This window comes from Eurosta solidaginis, chromosome 4, assembly GCF_040869045.1.
Source record: "Eurosta solidaginis isolate ZX-2024a chromosome 4, ASM4086904v1, whole genome shotgun sequence".
NCBI classification, from domain to species: domain Eukaryota; kingdom Metazoa; phylum Arthropoda; class Insecta; order Diptera; family Tephritidae; genus Eurosta; species Eurosta solidaginis.
In genome coordinates, this window is record NC_090322.1 from 46,333,697 (window position 1) to 46,353,186 (window position 19,490).

The following is a 19,490-nucleotide window of genomic DNA, read 5'->3' on the forward strand; positions in this document are numbered from 1 at the left end:
TTGTATTGATTCGCCTTGCTAGGAGGTTATTGATACCGAGGCCACAAGGAATCCAAGGTGTTGAAATATTAAATTAATTAAAATTTGGACGCCTTTTAGTAGCCGGCCGGCCCTTTATGTATAGTTTTACTTTTTGATAACACAAAGCTCTTTATATATGTATTTGTATTTGTATTTTATTTGAAAATTTGTTCCTAGCACAACAATTTTGACAAATTATTTAACAGTGCTAGTCATGAATGGCATGAGCTATAAAAATTGAACATTTATGAATGCATTGCTAATCTTTAAATTTGTGAGTAGCAGTGTTGCCATTATAGCTTTTTTAAGCTAGCTTTAAGCGTTTTTCCAGCTTTTTTTTTGGAAATTTTTTAGCTTTTTTGAAAATTTTAGAAAATCTAGATAAATAGCTTTATGTAGATTCAGTTTTAAGAACATTGAATGAATTTGGAGTCGGTGTAAAAACACATACCAAAACTTGAAAGAGAGGTTCTCAGACAGTGTGAAATGTAGAGTTTACACCTTTCATGGGTTCCCTAAAAGGACGAAAAGTAGATTTCCTTATCGAAAGTTGTTTTATCGGCGCTCTTTTTTTGCAAATAAAAAACCATTTACCTAAAACATATTACGAAAACTTATAGACTATAGTGGAGTTTTATTTATCATGTATCCTTTTTAAATTAAACACAGATAACTATTTTTTTATTTTTTATGAAATTTGAGTTAAAATTTATTTAAGTTTTTTATTCTTTTATGAAAAAAAAAATTAATAAACCGCATAAAAGTTGCCTTAAACTTTTGGCTTTTTTTTCTTAGCATTAAACATATTTATTTAGCCTTTTTAATCTTTTTAGTTTTTTCAATCTAGCATTTTTTCTGAAAAAGTTCTGGCAACACTGGTGAGCAGTATAATTAATCATAAGTTATGCTTAAATGAAAATTCCACTTTTCACTAGTTATCACTTGTATTTCAAATATTTCAACACAACATGCCAAATCCAGCAATAACTGGCATAATTTGGCAATTTCTGATTTTGCCACCAAAACCAATTTTTACAGCTTTTTTTTTTATCCTCTAGCGCCTCCTGGCGAACAGATAACGTAATGAATTTTTAGCAAGGCTTCTTGAGTTATCACTTAGCGACTGACCAACAGTTGTGTTTGCTGAAGTGTCCATTAATTGTCTTCTCATACCATTGTGGATAAAACAAGTTTGATAACTTATCCGTCAACTGCCTGACAGGATGTTCAATATGGCTACTTTTTAGCGTTTTGACAGGGTGTTCAATATGGTGGCGCATAGGGCCGGCTATCTTCAGCGGGTGATAGAAAGAGATATAGAATGAGATAGCGATAATCAATAAAAAATCAGGTGATCCATTCTATTTGTAATTTTTACGGGTATGCAGAAGTTATCACACTTGTCTTATCCACAATGTTCTCATACAACACCGTCAACTTTATAATTTGGCTACAATGTTTACGATTTTGCTATGAAACTAACCAATGAAAAGAGTAACTAATAAATAATAATAAATAATAATGCGTACTGATTAAGTGTGATGATAAGAATGATTTTTATAATATAAATATTATTAACAATAAAAGTTATACTAATGGTAAATAGTTATATAAGATTTGTTAAAAAGCGCCAAATTTTGTGTAAAAAGTGTAACTTGACTGAATGCGCGCAGCTACTTAACAATTGTTTATCTCTTTTTTTTTAATTATTCAATCAAGTGTTTATGTTCGCTTTTAAATTTTAAAATAAATTTTACTACATTTGAAGTGGTTTAGTCATTTTATTTAATTAAATTATGCTCGAATAAATGAAAACAACGAATATTGCTGCTATTAGTTAAATATATTTAACATATATGTATATATATACTTACTATATAGATATGTATATATATATATATAAGCTTACAAATAGTTTACAAGTAAAAGCAACGTCATACTTTGGCAACTTACTTAGTATCTTAATTAACTAATATTTATTTGTTCAAATTTTCACCAACTATTTATACATACATTACTCTAAGAAATTATATATGAAGACATGCGTACAGTGGTGCCTCTGATTTATGGTTTATATCGTTATACCCAACTTGTACTTGTACATAATATATATATATATGTATTAGAGCGGTGAATCCCAGGAAGGCATACTCCCCAGGGAAACGCGAGTCACTCTAGCTCCACTTCGTTCTGGATACTGGGACAGGCTAAACTCTTACCTATCCAGAATCAACCCTGACATACAAAATGTATGCCCTGCTTGCAATTTGTCCCCACATGACACCAACCATCTCTTTAATTGTAATGTGGAACCAACGCTTCTAACACCCCTTTCATTATGGTCCACCCGTATTGAAACAGCAAGTTTCCTTGGACTCTCGTTAGAGGATATTGATGACAATTTATGATCGGTCGCACCTATTAGGTGGGGAGAAGCACTGCTACAACAACAACAGCGGGTCAAACATTTTTTCCATCAGGAGTGTAGAAAAAACGTAATCTACAGATGATTCTAAGAAAAATTGCTGAAAACACCATAGCTCTGAGTGCGATTTCGAGTCTCCGCCTTTTGCAAAATAGACATTTTGCCATATGAATGTAGGGTTTGGCCAAAAAATCTTCATAGCTTCTGATATAATTATAGGAAAAATATCATATTGGGTTTACTTTAAAGGTATTTTACGTACATTTCAGAATCTGTATTAATATCTATATTGTTTTTGAATTTTAGTAGAGATATCAGGCTTAAATTATGAGAAATTAGCATAAAATGAACTTTTAACTACTATATTATCATTTTTAACAAATTTCTTATGGAAAAAAAATTTTTTTTTTTGCTTTACAGCTAGAATAAGCTCAGGACATTTCCAACAACTTTCATTCAGACAGTTTTTCTTTTTTCGAATTCGTTTTAAGCTTATGCTTATGTGTAGATTGCGCGTATTTTTATTGAGGACGGTAGAATGAGCGACACTGGCGCCATCTGATATTGAAAAGTACCCAACTCCCAAATTTTGTTGCAAGCAAATCATAAGAAGAAGAATTTGACATTTGCTTTGGCTAAGGGTGTTGGCACACTTTGCAAGTGAAATTATTTTTCCCACTGGATGGCAATTAAAAACTGCAATATAACAATCGAATACGACACAAAATATGTTTGCAAGAATTTTTGTTGTATATAGAGAATGTTTATAACAGTGCTTCGCGAAATTTTTTATGTGTATGGGCAAGCCGTAATAAACTTCTATTGCCAATTCTGAAGTTCCTATTTACGAATGCAACGTCTGGGTTGATTGTGGCGATGTTATTGGAATGCATAAGCTTGTGTTAAACGCCTCTATATGAAACATGTCATTGTGCCGCGGCCTTTACGAGCTTTGCGTAGCGTTTTTAAAGTTATATTCAATTATGTACGCCACTGTACATATGTTGATACGTATAAATACATACTTAGGGCCTTAAGCAGTTCACAAAGTTTCCTATTCAACATATATCTGTGGCAGTTTGAAAAAACCACCTATTTCGAGTTAGGATAATGGCGATACATATACCTACATCTGAAAAGCTAGCCGCAATTCACCATTGTAACTTCCTATATTTGGTAGCAGCCATTTGGCGCTAGGGCTATGAGTAAGTAACGCAGGGAGATCTGTAACGGATTTCTGTTATGAAGCCAGAATATCACTTTTATCCTAACTCGAAATAGGTTGTGTTTTCAAATTGCCACAGATATGGTATATTTTAATCAAATTTTATGTTGGAAACCAGCAACAACTCAAATCTTAAAGTTTTACATGGATACGATGCCTTTGTGAATTGCCCAACTAAACTATAGACGATAATCTTGCTTATGAAAAAAGAAGTTAACAAACAAATAGCATAGACAATGCAAAAAAAAAATTGGAATAAGTCCTTAAAATTTGTATATAAAAAAGTAGTAATTAAATTTAATTTAACGAAAAATTCATTGAATATATTTTATGAGTATTTACAAGGACTGAATACACTAGATCTGCCAAATGAGAAGAAAAAAAATTGTTGCATATCGTAATAACAATATTGTAAAAATTACATACATAGATAGCACAAGTTTTCAAATATACATACATACATTAATAAAAAAAAAACATATGAATAACAAAGAACAAAAATGAACAAATTAAAAGAATGCAAATACGTTAATAAAATTTTATAAGTAAACTAAGCAATAAAAAAGCCAGAAATGCATACAATCATTAAAAAAACTATTTATTATACACAAAACGCATATGTGCATACATACATATATAAATAGTGTAAGCGTTGATAATTTAGTTTAATTACCACATACATACATGTACATTAGAGCGTATCGAAAATAAAAATTTTACTTTCAACCCAATTCCTAATAATTTTCCCCAGGGAAATATCGTTTAGAATTGGGCCTAGGGATAAAAGGATGTAAATACAATCGTTTATAGGTATCGATACTTTTGCACCGAGTACTGAGTAGTTGTATCAAAATACGATTTATTGACAAATTTATTACCGCACACCTCTTTCGTGAGCACGCCGCTACACACTTGCACCAATAAATTAGATTATCACTTTTTAGGAAAACGGCCTTAGCGCTTAGAATCAAAGTGTATTCAAGACAGTGTGATTGAATTTGACAGTTCTCTCTTTACGAAAAGTACTATCATGATGTAATAATAGAGGTGATGTCAACAACATAACCTCACTTTTTCGGTAGCTCTATTTTCCAGTATTTACTTGTATTACAAAAGTATTAAATTTTGATTGTTCAATTTTTCGTGTAAAATTCACCAAAAAATTTGTTTTCTGTAAAATTGTTTCTTTATTCTTTTGGGGAACACAATGTTACGTTAATATTTTGGGCTAAACAATTCTAGTAGCGGCTTATATAGTTATAATAGCTGTGTTTTTTTCTCATCTATATACGTTTACGCTTAAACTTTATATGGACTGCTAAGCGACAAACTTTAAATATTCTGACATTGCTACGCATAAAATTAGTACTACTAAATTTCAATATGTATTATACTTAGATGTAACTGAAATATGTGTCTATGTTTCACCCTGTGCACTAATTCTTTGTATTCTATGCTTGTCCACTACTTATCACAACTGATTCAGCTATATGTTATACACAGAAATACAACAGAGTGTTGTGTCTCCGCTTTTCGGTACACCCTGTTGCTGTAGCTAGTTGTTTAACCACAGCCGCTAGATGGGTCTCCTAAGCATTATCTAAGCGAGGATAGGTGTTTTTTTTTCACGCGTAAACGAAACGTATACGCGTAAAAAAAAACACGGCTAATATTTCTAAACGTATAGTGAAATCTACTCCGATCATAGTAGACCTCAAAGGCAGTTCTGTATGATAGACAACCCTCTAAAATATGTGTGGGGCACCCTGTGAAAACTTCTGTATACATATTACATTTGCCGTCTTTCAGTGAGTTTTACAGTTCCGGCTCACGCTCAATTCTCACAGGAATGCTCTGGATCATTGAGAGACTTGAGAAGCAGATGTCGTGAAATTTTCGCACACGTGAAATGTGATAGGCAGATGTCGCCGCTGTTTTTCATTTAACTCATACGGCGAAAGGCTAAGCAGCGACATCTATTTTTGAAAAAGTAGGTATATTAAAGGCGGCGTTGCCAACCTAAAAAGAAGTAATTAACAAATAATCTGGCTCACAAATTGAACCAGACTTCTATCTGGATTTATGTGGATCAAATCGTTGTTGTTGCATATCCATACAAAACATTTATCTGGCTCAGGATTTTGCCACCGGATGATAGCTATTTATTATATTTTGACATTCTCTTTCTACAATGTATGTTGTTTTTGTAAGCTTACAGTTAGCTAAACTGAACATTTTTGATCATTCGATTTTTGTACTCAAGCTGTAGAACACGCGCTAATTATCTTTTCAAGTAAACTTTCAAGTAATTAAAGTTAAGGTTATCAATATCAAACCGACCTTTCTATTTGCTGGAAAATTTCCTACCTAAGAGTTTCATCAGGCAAGAACACTAAAGTGAACAGTGGTAAGAAAACTCCCACATATGTTTACCAAACTTGTCAGAATAAGGGAAAATGTCAATGGGATGAGAACACCTGAATATTCATTTCATGAGTCAATTGAAAATAATTTGAACCCATTTGAAAATATTTCAGTTTTTCGAACTTTCTAAAAAAATTAAAGAAAGTTTGCACTTTGTCTAAGTTCTCAATTTTGTAGTTATATTAACTTCAGATAACGAGTACTGAGAGGGTCGCCCCTCGGCAGTAGGAAAAATTTAATGATACACACCACAATTCGAAGAAGAACCTTAGTTAACCCAAACTTTCAAGTTTAGCCCCTTATATGAGATTCATATACAGCTATCAATCACACTTTGTTGAATACACTTTGCCTGGAATTGTTTTACAAACCTGGTGAATATACTCTGGAACAGACACTGTCTACGTCCTTTGCTGTTTTCAGCGCTATCATATTCAGTTTTGGAAATTATTCCAACATATAATATGCTATGAAATAATGGCGGGCTACGATTTACAGTACGGTGCACTGTATATGTTTTATGCGTAATTGTGGATGTTGGTTTAAAAATACAAGCTCTTACGTCAGTATTCAAAAATCCAATGCCGGAAATAACAAAATTGACCCCCGGCGCGCTTCAAACCCCTGGTTGTATTTACAAAAAATAAACCGAAGTAGGCCCAACACCGGCTACGCCAACCATATGTAGTGTTTGTCACGACGCATTTACATTGAACTCCTTCCGCGTTGCTTCGCTTTGACAGCGCCGTAAGTTAAGGATATCTTATCTTTAGCCTCTCTTTGCATTGCACAAAATTTGTATAGCAGGATATACATGCGGCCATACACTGAAAAAATCAGTTGTTTTTGTTGTTGCAGCGATAAGGACCTTCCCCGAAGGTTTCGATTACATTAGGTGAATTTTTTTTTATGATTTAACTGTTCAAACACTCAATTCACAACAGCTATTTGCAATGGATAAAAATTTACAGAAATATCGGTTGAATTTGATGGATTTTAACGGCTTTTTTCTCGCAGTGTAAGCGTTCAGGCGTAAAATATATTTCCCGTTCCCAGGGGTTTCTCGTGTTCAAATTTTAACACTAAAAGACATTTTAAGGTTACTTTGGTCTCATACGTTATTTTTGAGGAAGCAAAGAAGATTGTAAGGATGACAAAGATCGCTAAGTGATCTGCTTCATAATCGATTACATTCTCGATTTTTTCTATGTCATGTTACACTGACACCGAACTGAGAAGTACATATGTGCTAAGTTTAAAGGATTTGTCTCAGCTGGAAGCTATTTGAATGCGATCGCAAGATTCCATCGAGTTTAACGAGTGTTCTTAGGCCCGGTTTTTCAGTGCTGGTTTAAACTACAGTTAAAGTTGACTAGAGTTTAACACTGCCACTTTGGCCGTTTAAGCTGAGATGAGCAGCAAAATTTTATGTTTTCGAACAAAGTGGCAAAATTAAACTCTGATCAACTTTAACTGGAGTTTAAACTTGCACTGAAAAACAGGGCATTAGTATGTGGAATTGTGCCTCATTAGCGGCATTTTTCTTTCAACATCTTTTATTTTCATTATGGATATGGAGGAAAAACATAACCGGGTTTTGGGGGCTTACGGATTTGGGCGAAAGTTTTTATTTTCTATACGGTCTAAGGTGCGCACATACTTCATACATAGATATATATGTACATATAAACGTAAGTGTATAACTGTATACAACGATGAACTAAAGCTTAATAAAAGATATTTTGCGATGTAATCATTTTTTTTTTTCCTTTAGATAATACAAAGGTAAGTTTTATATCCGCTATGTTATAATTTTACCAGTATTTGGTATTTATCCTACCTTCTATATATATACATATATAATATACGAGCCGGACTCGTGCGCATCTTGCGCAACCAATATAAAAGTCTCTTATCAAATATCAACAGAAATCAGCTGCTCTATCAATCAATTAAAACTTACAGCTTGCGCCGCCATCTAGCGTATGGTAACGACTGCCGGTAATGCAGTACAAATATTCACAATAGTGCCATAGTACAAATAGATTTCTTTGTGTGCTCACAAGCGTTTATTTTTAACAAATTATTTTAATAAAATATAGCTAAACAAAAGCACTACGACCAAAATTGCCGAAAGCTCGCTAATAATCGGAATCTCCATCTTTACAGCCAAAACTTTATTTATAGATTTGGATTCCAAATAAGAGCGAAAAACGGACCCGTACATAAAAACAGCATAATAATAAAAAAAAAAAATGATGATATGTATAATGTGACATATATATGTATATATATATATATATATATATATATATGTATATAAATGTATAAATAATAAAAAAAGTGTATAAATAAATATATATATAAATGTCAGTGTTCGGATGTTTATGCTCCTAAAACTTAAGAACCACAACCGCGGAGACGCGACCACTTGCATGGTTATTTATTATTACCCAGCGAATGTAAATAGCATGCATCAATCACTAGACCTCTAGGGTCTTGAAACCCAAAACAAGGACCAATCATGAAGATGATGATATAGAGATAGGTATAGATGCAGCGGGGGATGGAGAAAGTGAGGGAGCTAACAAGAAAAGGAGGGATGAAAAGGACAAGGAGAGAGAAGGAGGCGCAGAGAAAGGAATTAATAAATGATAAAGGGTGAGAGAGGGGGAGGTAGAGTAACAGGTAAAAACTGTTTAAAAGTTATGCAGATAGACCAAAGTTAGGGCAGAACAGTATCTGCTGGGCAAGTGTGCAATCATTTGATATTTTAAATCATTGATTTACGAATGCTTTCTCTTCATTCATTCATTCTTTGCTGAGGAACATGGCTTAAAAGTCAACCCATTCTTCATTCAGTAGTGGAAAAAAAGAATGCACTCCTTAACTCATTCGAAGAAAGAATGAAGTAATTGAATGAAACACAAACATTTTTCAACACAGAATAAGCATTCAAATGAATGCAGCCTTTGGTGAGTGTGCACACACTTTTCTAGTAACAATCAATTATGAAAAATGTCGTACATGCACAAAACCCGCTCAAATATCACATGGTTGCATTTAATTAAAGCCACTTCAAAATATCACCACAAAAATTTAATTATTGTCCGCGATGACCAGATTTTTCCATGAAATGACGATAAAGTACGCAGTTAACTGGAAAAGTATTCATATTCAAATTTTCCTAAAAATTTAATAATAAAAAAAGCAAATTACAAATATTTCAACATCTCTGTTCCGAAAATTGTCATCGTTCTAAATGAGTGTTGCCAATGTGCCATATAAAAGGCTTACATTAAAAAGTACTAGCCGACATTTGCACGTCCTCAATTGGTGATTAAACGATTGAAGAAAAGGCAATACATTATAAAAGCTCTTAAGTTCCTCCATATATTCTTCCTAGCGGTATATGGTCAAATACTGTATCTATACTGGTTTGTGAGTTAATTGCAATAGCAATATCCTATTTTCTAAGAAAAATATTCTTCTAAACACAATAGTTTGTAATTACAGCCACTTAAAGTAGGCTCTATAGGTAGTTGTAGCTTTTTTGATAGCAAGGAAATTAACTTTGAATACAAATCTGCTCAAGTAAGGTAGAATTCAACCAAAACAATTTCAATCTTTTACCAGTGCCGTGCAAATAGGCAGAGAGACTATTGTCAACCACTCGGGTCCTATATTTATATTCCGTCAAACACTGTTAAAATATCAGCTGTAAAAAAACTGTAGTCCGATGGAGCCAGTCAATAAGAAAGAGTTCCTTCCAATGGAACATTTTTTTTGTGGCACAAATGAAGGAAACGGGGAAGGTGAATCAGGTGAATAGAAAAAGCCTGAATCACCGTAGGACGATGCCATGGAAATAGATATATCGTTAGCTTAATGTGAAAATCTGCTAAGTGACTTTTTTTGAAAAATTGTATTTTAATGCAATTTTAAAACTGAATTCAAAATACATCGATCACAAAAAAAATATTTAAATGTTTCATTTTTACGTGCTGTGGGCAATGATGTGAAAATGCGACAAGTCGTCAGCTGTTAAAAAAAATGTGCTAAGTCAACCTGTCAATAATATTAATCTGAATTACTAGTTATTTCTTTGTGCGCGCATTTTATTTATTTATTTAATTCATTCAGTCTAAAAGTACATGCTTTGTTGTTGTTGTTGTATTAACGATAAAGACACTCCCCGAAGGCTTTGGGGAGTGTTACCGATGTTGATGGCCCTTTGCTGGATATAGATCCGGTACGTTCCGGTAATAAAGCAAAGGTACTACTAGCTCGACCATCTCGGGAACGATTTATATGATCACATTAAACCTTCTAAGCCACCCCGCCCTCCCCACCCCCTAGTTCCATGAGGCTGTCAAAGAAACAGGATTCGCCACGATTAGGTGAGTTGACAATTGGGTTGGAGAAGCTATATATTGTGCTGGAAACCCCCTGAGAGGGTTGCGAACACAACCCCTTGAAATTGGATTTACCCAATTGAGACATGCTTTTGGTGTATGATAAATGCTTTGCGCTGACTATAATCTACTTCAATTCTTACATGTCGATAACTACATGCTTTCTTATAGACTAGTTAAAAATAGAAAACAATTCAAGCTTAAACTAATATAAGCTGTTATTAAAATTAATAACACTACTGAATCGATTTGCTAGATGTATAGTCCTAGTTATAGGTTCATTCTTAGCATAATCCGTTTTATGAGTTATTTCGATAAATAATCTATTATGCCGAAGATCACGCAGTGGAATATATGGAATGAACAAAGTAGATAAATCAGAGCAATTCGCGCTAAAGTTTATTATATTATAGGCAAGCATGAGTGAGATAAAAGTTCTTCTGTCATGCAAAGCCTGAAGACCAAGCAATTTGTGACTGCTGGTATATGATGGGAGGCCGTCTGACCAGTGAAGCATACGTAAAGCAATTTTGTAAAAATTTTTTGGAACTTTCTCAATTTTATGCGAGTTAGATTCATAGAAAGGATTCCATATTATTGAGCAATATTCAACACCACTTCTGACCAAGGATATATAAAGTGCCTTCAACGTCATAGCGTCATTAAAGTCACCGGTGTTACGTCTACTGAACCCAACAATTGCAACAAATTTTTAAACAACGAAATCAATGTGACTAGAAAAAGAGAGTTTGGAGTCAACAATTACACCCAAGTCTTTACTCTCTTGGCAACAATTAAGAGATTTAGCATTTAGTTTGTAGATAAAGTATGTGGCAGTTGTCTTTATGGAATAAGACACAACACAGCATTTGTTTGAATTTAAAAATAAGTTATTGTCTGCGCACCATCAGGCAAAAGAGTCCAGATCAGAACCGTTAGAAATAAAATAAATAAATAAATGTAGGGCGCGATAATCTCTGAAGAGATTTTAGGCCGAGCTCCTCTTACAATGTACGTTGTGGTCCTTTTTTTTAATTTTTCCTACAAATTGGCGAGACGGGACCTACTTGTTTTATGCCGACTCCGAACGGCATTTGCGAGGCAGATGAGTTTTCACTGAGAGCCTTTCATGGCAGAAATACACTTGCCAAACAAAACCGAGGAGCGAGCCCGCTTAGAAAAATTGTCTTCTAATTGAAACACCTTATTTCTAAAATTTTGATGTTCCTTTGCCCGGGGTGTGAACCAGGGATGCACCTTAACGTTAAGCTAATCGTTTATCAAAAAATTTCCGCCGTTTCCGTTGAAACACTTCGAAATATTATCGATAAAGAAATTATCAAGATAAATTGTATCTCGTTTTTAACCGAAACGAAAAGCTTTCGTTAACGTTAAACACGTTAACGAAAACGTGATACTTTATGTTTGAATTGTGTTGGCAATGCTATAGCCATGGTGAAGCCGTAAGGTGGCAACAACGAGCGCACATACACACACAAACTCTATGTAATTTGTTTGTGTAATTCGTTGGTGGTAATGTCAAAAATACTCTGAGAAATGTTCGTACTGTCAAAATTCATGAGAAAAGTTGCAATCAGCTTGGATAATGCTTTCACCTTTAATGACTCCGCCATCAATCAGCTTTGCCAGCATAGTTTGAAATTAATAATCAACATAAACGATTTGATTTCGTTTTGATATGGCAGAAAACGAAACGAAATCATTTCGTTAATTTGACGATCTTAACGTTAATAAACGAAACGAAATGACTTCGTTTCGTTTATTAACGTTGATTATCGTAACGAAATGATATCGTTTCGTTGGTTAAGCATGCCTGGTGTGAACCCAGGGTATTCGGTGTGGTAAGCGGAGCACGCTACCATCACACCACGGTGGCCGCCAATAGTTAGAAATAGTTTAACAAATAAATATTATTTTTTGTGAAATATATAGTTTTAATGTTATATTTCAATCATTGAAGGGGAGGAGTGATGTGGAAACTGTGCTAAGTCAGGAGAAAACATTTGTTTTGAGTGAGGAAATTGTGCTAAGTCATAAAATAGCTGCTGGGTTAGCCATATATGATTTTTATTTATCTTTTTCGAAGCTTCTACACTCAAAAGTATTGCAACTAAGGTATCCTCATTCACAGTTTTGAAAAAAAGGTTATTTCAAAAATTATTCAGTTTTTTTCGTCTCCTGTAAAATTCGTAAAAAGTGACTTAGCACATTTTCACATTAAGCTAACGATATGTTTATCGATATTCTTGGAATTATGAAGCTCCAACAAAATCGCCATGGACCTATGCACTTTGATGTATTTAAATGACTTAAACTCAAGTATCTGTTTTTGTTACATTATCGACAAAAAATATCCACAATTTACTCTATTTGGTCAATGCACAATGTGTTCATTTACAAAATCCATTTTACAACAATAGCAAAATAAGTAGTAACATTTTGACATATAGCAAGAAAGCAATAGATTGTCTTTGCGAAGTTTCAGCCAAATTCGACTATAGTTTCATGCCTTTTGAATACTTCATATAATCAAGAGCCCTATGGTTTTATGTAAGCGAGTTATCCGCGAGATTTATCTAAAAAGGAAACCAATCAACTCACAAGAGCCTAACATTTTTTGATCTCACTCGATTAATTAAAAAAATCAACCCAATTACGAAGTATACTGCTATGAAGTACTATTTCTTGTATGTCTTATGCTCGGACACCATGAAAATGATTTAAGATTTTCCTGGTTTATAAATAAATACTTGTTTTCGAAATGGTACCGTCGCAATATACCAGTAAATGCTTCTTTCCTTTCAGTTGCGCTTAAACAAACATAATAATTAATATTCAATAATTATAAGCCGGCGTTAAGCTCATGAATTCTTAAATATTATTATTTTGGCTATTGACCAATTTATGCCTTTTTTGCACCCAACTCCTAAATTGATTTAACATATCTGATGGCAATGAAAGTATACAAAAAATAATCTTGGGGAAAAAGTATTTAGTACTGAATGAAAAAAAGTGGGCATTCATTTCAAGTTTACATTCATTAAAGATTGGGAATGGTTCTTACATTCACACTCTATATTGAATTATATTTTACCATTCAATAACACACACACTTTAGCTTTGAGTTAAAGTATTTTAAGCCATTCAGGAATGGAGATTTATAATATGCAACCAAAAAATCACAAATTTTTAAAAGAATGCTGAGAGAATGCACACTCAATTGATTCAATTTTTTACAGCTCTGCTGCTGGGTCTGCAAGTTAATATTATAAATGTGAAAGTTTGGATGTCTTGTGACTCCATCGTTAGAACGACTGAAAAGATTTTAATGAAATTTTGAATGTAGATAGCCAATAGTCTGGAAAAGAGGTGGTCATTTAAAATTTATACATAACATTAAAATAGGAAATCAGCCGAAATATCTAAACGACCGACTGATATACAACAACGAGGTTCACGATTACCAAACAAGAAACAACTTTCGCCTGCCGGCAGTACGATCGGAGTTCGACAAGAGAAATATATACTACGAAGGACTGAGAGAATACAACGATCTTCCAGTTGAAATAAAACAATGCCAAAACATCAATGAATTTAAGAAAGTATTGTATAATTATTGCAAATAACTACCTTTTAGATAATGATCTCATAGATATACAAATAAGTTAGGTCTACAAGACTGTATAAAATTAAATAAATAAATAAAATACGCCCCCTGAGAACAGTTACTTCTGAATTATCGTTTTTAGACTCAATTAAGCCAGAACAAGGAACATATTAGGACGAAATTTGACAGAGAGATAGACAACAGCGTGGATGGATTTATTGGCTGTTCTTTTCTGAAAAAAGGGGGGGAGGGGATGGGGTCCTACAGTAACTTTTAAATTATTTTAGCGTTTCTAACTTTAAGTATATCCTCCTCAGTCCCGAGGCTAAAATAAGTGAAAAACCAATATTTTTTATATTTTTTAGGTTATATTCTTCTAAATCTTAATATATAAAAAACCCGTGTCACACAATCGAGGCCAATGGACTTCTAAACTACTGAACTGATTTTGAATTTGTTTTGCACCCCGTGTGTAGTTTGATCTAACTTGAAATATAGGATATGTGACTGGGTGACTAGGATCTCGAGATATAGGCCAAAACGTGGACCTTGGTACCCCTAGAGTTTGTTTATAGAATATGGATATCAAATGAAAGCTGTTGATGAGTGCTTTAGTAGAGGGTAATTTTCATACCCCTGGGTGACTCGGTTCTCGAGATATAGGCCGAAACGTGGACCTGGGTACCCCTAGAATGTCTGTATAGAATATGGATATCAAATGAAAGCTGTTGATGAGTGCTTTAGTAGAGGGTAATTTTCATACCCCTGGGTGACTAGGGTCTCGAGCTATAGGCCAAAAAGTGGACCCGGGTACCTACCCCTAGAATGTGTTTATAGAATATTGATATCAAATGAAAGCTGTTGATGAGTTCTTTAGTAGAGGGTAATTTTCATACCCCTGGGTGACTAGGTTCTCGAGATATAGCCCAAACCTGGACCCGGGTACCCCTAGAATGTGTTTATAGAATGTGGATATCAAATGAAAGCTGTTGATGAGTGCTTTATTAGAGGGTAATTTTCATACCCCTGGGTGACTAGGGTCTCGAGATATAGGCCAAAACGTGGACCCGGGTACCCATAGAATGTGTTTATAGAATATGGATATCAAATGAAAGCTGTGGATGAGTGCTTTAGCAGAGGGTAATTTTCATACCCCTGGGTGACTAGGGTCTCGAGCTATAGGCCAAAACGTGGGCCAGGAATAATTTTATATAAAGTCCCAACAAGCAAAGTAAACGTAATGTAAGTTTCAAACCACTTTCACAGAAAAATTTTTTGTAAAAATAAAGCTTTTTTCTAAATAACTGTTCAAATGCTTTTCCAATCAATAAATTTTTATTTCAATCAGTTCATTCAAACATTTATACCTTTTTATCAATTTACTTTCACAATTTATATTAATAAACATTTACCCTAAAAATTAAAAATAGATTACTAAAAGTAATAAAGTGTAAATTTAATATCGAATTTATTATTAACAAAAAAAAAAATTTCAGAGTTTTTGTGCATTTGATAGCCTATGAATTGTAAGCAAATCAATTAAAAACATTTCTCCAAAAAAAAAAAAAAAATTTTATTTTACCATTTGCACAAAATTCTGAACTCTCCCATTTTTGATATGCCATTAAATGAAATTTTTGCCTTAAACCACGTAAATTTAATAGGAAAAATTAAAATAAGTATTTCTCTAGCCTATAATTTAGAGAAAATCCGCAGACCGGATGTTCCTTTGTTTTCGAAAAAAAACAAATTATATAATTTTCTTAACCAGACTTACCATTTTATAAAATTTATACCAAACGCGACAAATATTAACCGGATTTTCAAATAATACTCGAATTTACAAAATATTTACCTGATTTACAAAATTTTTTCTTTTAACTTAATTTTCAATAAAATTAGCCTGTTTCAAACACATGTCCGATTCTGAGGGCAATTCCAGCGATAAATCAAGCTCTAAAGGAAGATGTTCACTAGCTCGTCAAGAAGATTTTGTAGGATTTAACGACTCAGATATCGCAGGAAATAATAATTCAAATTTTCAGTCAGTAACTAATATTATAAACACTCAGCCTTCAGCAAATTCGTCTAATAATTCAGACAACCTACTAACTAGCACTTCCAATTTTCAGTCAGGAGCTGACTTTTCCAATTCTCACTCTACTTCAAATTCTTCTACTTTGCCTTCAACAAATAATTCTTCAGATTTACAATCGAATAACAATATTTCAATCATGGCAACCTCAGAACAGAAAAAGGTGTTCATTACCAGTTGCGCCTCAATTATTAGGGACAACTACAGCGGCGATCCACTGGCATTAGAATCTTTTATCGACAAAATTAAATTAATTGAAGTCTTGAAAATTTAAATAGCACTTTTATTGCATTTTTGAAATCCAAACTTGAGGGAAAAGCACGCGAAGCATTACCAACCGTAATAAATTCAGTCGATGACATAAAGAATGCCTTAAGAAATAGAATAAAACCCGACAACTCGAAAGTTGTTTCTGGTAAAATCGCGTCTTTACATGTCATCAATAATAACTACTCAGACCTTGCTAAGCGCGTTGAAGAACTATCCGACGCATTGGAACGTTCTTTGATTATTGAAGGCATGACACAAGCCAAGGCACATGAAATGACCGTAGAGCAAACAGTGAATGTGTGCAGGTTGAACACTCGTTCAGAGTTGGTCAAATCCATCCTGGCTTCAACTACCTTCAGTGATTCAAAAGACGTAGTTGCAAAAATGATGGTCGAACGTAATAATGAAGTTAAAGAAAGACAAGTACTAGCATTCCGTACTCGTGGTAATTGGCAAAGTAGTTTTCGAGGAAATTATAGAGGTAATAATTTCAATAATAGGTACAACAATCCAAATGCAAGATTCAACAATAACAATAGAAATAACTACAACAATAATAATTACGGGTACAATAATTCTAATAGAGGTAATAATGACAGATATAGCACTAATAGAAACAATCAGCCTAGTAGTAGTAACAATAATGCTAATAATAATAATAGACGTTCAAATTCGCGAAGTAATACCAATGTACGCGCTTTAAACGTGAACGACCCTCAGGAGCGAACACTGTGGGATCGGGATCACGATTTAGACAATTAAATCAATCTTCTTCAAAAATATTAAAATCCATCTACTGCTTGAACCTTAATTATTCGGATTTTATTGAACTTCAATGTAGCGATTCCTACAAACCATGTACTTTTCTAGTAGATTCTCAAGCAGATATTTCTTTAATCAAAATTTCAAGTTTATCTCAAAATTGTAACTTTAATAGTAACGAAATAACCAACATAACAGGCGTAACACCTGAAACAATTCCAACTTTAGGAACCTTAAAAACCAACTTAATTGCATATAAATTTTTAATACCGCATACCTTACATGTAGTTAACGACGATTTCAATATACCTTCAGACGGAATACTCAGCAAAGACTTTTTAAAATTAAATAAATGCATTATTAATTATGCAAGCGATAGCATAACTATTAATACCGGCTTAAAAACACTATATATTCAAATTTCGCACCGCACGAGTACCGATTCTTTAGTTATTCCTCCGAGTGAAGTTTATCGCTTATTTAAATTACCAAAATGTGATAATCCTGTTTTTGTAGACTCGCAAGAAATCTTTAGTAGTGTTTTTACGGCAAAGTCCATCGTTGACACAAATAATCCAGTTCTAAAAATTTTAAATGTTACCGACGAAGTAAAACATGTCAACAATTGCAATATCGTAACGGAAGATATCACCAACTACAATGTCTGCAAAATCAATGAAACTTCAAAAGATCAAAAACGCTTAGAGGAATTAAAGAAAATTTTGAAAAATCAAATGCCGGGTTATGCTCAAAAACAATTACTAGATTTATGCTTAAAATATGCCGATGTATTCGCTTTAAAAACCGATCGTATGACTTTAAATAATTTTTACGAACAAAAGCTATGTACGTTTAACTGATAAAAATCCAGTCTATATAAAAAATTATCGTTTACCATATACACAACGTGAAGAAATTAATAAACAAGTCGAAAATTTATTGTGCAATGATTTAATAGAACCCAGCTTTTCTAATTATAACAGTCCTTTAATTTTGGTGCCGAAAAAAGATCCTTCAGGCCAAAAGTCTTATCGTATGTGCGTTGATTTCAGAGCAGTCAGCAAAAAGCTTATCGCAGACAAATTTCCGTTGGCACGCGTAGACGACATACTCGACAATCTTGGCGGAGCCAAATGTTTTTCGACTTTAGATCTTTTTTCTGGTTTTCACCAAATACCACTTCATGTTAATTCTAAAGACGTTACATCTTTCAGTACAGATCGAGGAGCTTTTCGTTGGAAAGTTTTATCTTTCGGTTTAAATATAGCACCAAACTCTTTTTCACGTATGATGTCATTAGCATTTTCAGGCATTTCACCAAATCAAGCTTTTATGTACATTGACGATGTTATCACCATCGGATGTAGCGAGACACATCACCTCAAAAATTTAGAAAAAGTTTTCGAAACTTGTAGAAAATTCAATTTAAAATTAAACCCCAACAAATGCAATTTCCTTCGTTCTGAAGTAACTTTTTTAGGCCATAAATGCACCTCAAAAGGCCTACTGCCAGATGACTCAAAAATAGACTCAATTAAAAAATACAATAAGCCAAAAGACAAAGACGCTGTTAGGCGATTTGTTGCATTTGCAAATTATTATAGGCATTTTATACCTAACTTTGCGTCACTGGCAGCCCCTTTAAATCGTCTAAATCGGAAAAAAGTTGAATTTGTTTGGGACGATGCTTGCGAAAATGCTTTCGAAAAATTAAGATTATCATTAATGTCTTCTCAACTATTACAATACCCTGATTTTTCAAAAGAATTTAGTATCACTGTAGATGCATCTAAGAGTTGTTGTGGCACTATATTAAGCCAAAAGCATGGAGATAATGATTTACCGATTTGCTTTGCATCAAAATCTTTCAATAAAGCCGAAAAAAGGCAATCATAGAATTAGAACTTTTAGCAATACATTTTGCTATAAAACATTTTCGGCCGTATGTTTACGGTACACATTTCACTGTAAAATCAAACCACAGACCATTAGTTTATCTATTTAATATGAAAGATCCTTCGTCGAAACTCTCTGGAATCAGATTAGATTTATCAGAATACAATTTTACAATTGAATATATTAAAGGAAAATCGAATGTCGTGGCTGATGCTCTTTCGCGTATAAGTATAGACGAGATTAAAGATTCGACAAAACACGTTTTATCCGTTGAAACGCGATCACAGACTAAACAAGAATTACAAAACGAGAAAATAAGTTTAAATGAT

The 19,490-nt window shown here is 33.5% G+C and overlaps 1 protein-coding gene across 2 annotated transcripts in view; it reads left to right on the top strand.

Annotated features, from left to right (window-relative positions):
• The window catches only part of mthl1 (methuselah-like 1), a 128,690-nt gene that overhangs the window by 80,318 nt on the left and 28,882 nt on the right, over positions 1 to 19,490 (top strand). The window contains exon 3 of one of the 2 annotated variants that reach the window (XR_010952487.1): positions 13,771 to 13,898. The exons of the other annotated variant lie outside the window; for it this stretch is intronic. The gene's annotated coding sequence lies outside the window, so the exon portion shown is untranslated. Of the gene's footprint in view, positions 1 to 13,770; positions 13,899 to 19,490 lie in introns of those variants that run through there. 2 annotated transcript variants of the gene reach the window in all.